Raw genomic sequence first — 2,676 nt, 5'->3', positions numbered from 1 at the left:
CAAAAAAAAAAAAAAAAAAAAAAAAAAAAAAAAAAGAATACTTGCTGCTTTCCTGCAGGACAACTATAATTCCAGTTCTAGAGCATCTAATACCCTCTTTTGGCCTCCATCGGCACCAGCCACATACCTTGTGCAAATATAGAAACTCAGACAAAATACACACAGAACAGTTAATGAAAAATTACTAGATATTATAATATCAAATATAAGGTGAAAGAAATGAAAGAGAAGATATCTCATATCAAAGTTTATACCAACCTACATTTTTAAGGTTGGCATTGGACTTAGTGAACTTCAGTTAATAACGATTCATTTTCTCAGGATCCCATACTACTGGGCTAGAAGCAGCTTAGTGGTCAAGTGTCTTGATAAATTCCCAATCAAGCTGCCCACAAATGGACTCAACTCCTTATGTGTTATGAATATACATATTTGCCTTGTCTGTTTTGGCATAGATATTTTTCTTTGTATTTTTAAATTTTTTTATAGAGTAAATGAAGGAAGTCTGTTGCGGTAAATCTCCAACCCAAATAAGCCCAGACAAAGAAAACACGGCTCAATTGATATGAATACAAGCTACCTGCCTGGATTGGGCAGACCTACCACTACACTACCTCTTCCCCATCTAAGAGATCCCTTATAACTTGTGTTTTCTCCAGGCAATGTGCTTCTGCTCCACTTTCCTTCTACCTCCTCCTGTCATTCTCTCTTCTCTCTCCTTCTCTCCTAAACTTTCAGCTTCACCTACCCTTCTCCTGCCCAATTGCAGGCTCCAGCCTTCATTTTACAAATTAAGGTTGGGAAAAGGTTCACAAGAAGTCACCAGAGTACTGACCCCTTGTTCGGAAACCCCTCCCAGGAGAGCAGAATTAGAGTCAAAATACAAGTAGCCCCAGGGCTACCCGCAACAGAAGTCTATTTTTAAAACATACAAGTGTGTGTGTGTGTGTGTGTGTGTGTGTGTGTGTGTGTATGTGCGCGCGAGTGTTTATGTGAGGCCAGATATCAACTCTGTGCATTCTTCAAGCACTGACCATTGCCCTCTCCCCTCTTTCTGAGACAGTCTCTCATTGGCCTGGAACTTGCCATGTGGTCTAGGCTGGCTGGTCCCTGAGCCACAGGGACCTGCATATCTCTGCCTCCCTTTCACTGTGATTACAAAGCCCTGAACCTGGCTCTTTATTTACTTTTTAATTAATTTTTAAACCATGGAATCTGGAGATTAAATCCCCGTCTTCATTCTCTACTTACATTGTTTAGAAGCCAAATCCACACAGGGTGCTATTTTCTCATGTACATATAAAAGTTGACTTTCATTTGTTTCCATATCAGTATTTTTTATAATAATGGATCATAATAATGCATCAGATCAGTATTTATATATTCCAAATTTTCTATGTAATATTCACCATTTTGAAAAATCAGAAACAAAATTAAGCCCCTATGTTGTAAGTTGAAATTGGAATACTATGTTGTAAGATTTGTGCCCCAATTTTTTAAAATGTAGAACTATAATTTTCAGAGCTACACCTACCATTAAGCATCTAAGTTTCAAGCAAAACATATGTTCTTGCAATTACCATCACAATCGAGACAATGTTCCTTGCACCCCTTGTTTTTAGTCCTCCCCATCCTCAAGCTCTGGCAAGCCCTAAATTCTTGTTACCACTATAGTTTTGCTTTTTCCTGTCAAGCCAATAGAGTTATGCCAGCGTTCCTTTGAGTTACAGGGAACTACAAGGGATACTTTCTCCCTCCCTATTGCTAGGTAGTGCTTCACTGTATGGATGTGCTCTCACTTGTCTCATCAAACTTCTGAAACTTTTGATAGTTTTATCCTTGGAAAGTTATGTGTCTTCCAAGGATCCATGTATAAGTTTTTATTAACTTAGGGAAATTAAGCATTTGATATCTGGGTTATATGGTAACTATATGTTCAACATTAGCAGAATTAACTAAAGTGTCATTCGACAGTGTAATATTTTGTGTTCTTATGGAAATATGAAAGTATCAGTAGTTTTCCACTGCCAGGATATTTTCATATTGTCAATATCAAATATTGTCAGATATTTCCTCTTCTAATGTTAAACACTGTAATAGATAGGCAAAGCTATCTGTGCTAGCTAGTTTTGTGTCAACCTGACACAGGCTGGAGGTATCACAGAGAAAGGAGCTTCAGTTGGGGAAATGCCTCCACGAGATCCAGCTGCGAGGCATTTTCTCAATTAGTTATCAAGGTGGGAAGGTCCCCTTGTGGGTGGTGCCATCTCTGGGCTGGTAGTCTTGGGTTCTATAAGAGAGCAGGCTGATCAAGCCAGGGGAAGCAAGCTAGTAAGGAACATCCCTCCATGGCCTCTGCATCAGCTCCTGCTTCCTGACCTGCTTGAGTTCCAGTCCTGCATCCTTTGGTGATCAACAGCAATGTGGAAGTGTAAGCTGAATACACCCTTTCCTCCCCAACTTGCTTCTTGGTCATGATGTTTGTGCAGGAATAGAAACCCTGACTAAGACACGATCTCAGTTTTATTTTAAGTTAAATTATTTTAGTAAGCAATGATGAGTTATTTCATTGATTATTTGATCTTCATTTTTTTTTGTGGAGTCCATTTGCTTGCCCATATTTTGTGGGTCAGTTTTGAGAATTCATATATTCTGGATAAAGCTATTCGTTATATG

Source organism: Mus pahari, chromosome 21 (assembly GCF_900095145.1).
Source record: "Mus pahari chromosome 21, PAHARI_EIJ_v1.1, whole genome shotgun sequence".
In the NCBI taxonomy this organism is placed as follows: Eukaryota; Metazoa; Chordata; class Mammalia; order Rodentia; family Muridae; genus Mus; species Mus pahari.
The sequence above is the reverse complement of the archived record's forward strand: the minus strand, read 5'-3'. Positions refer to the sequence as shown.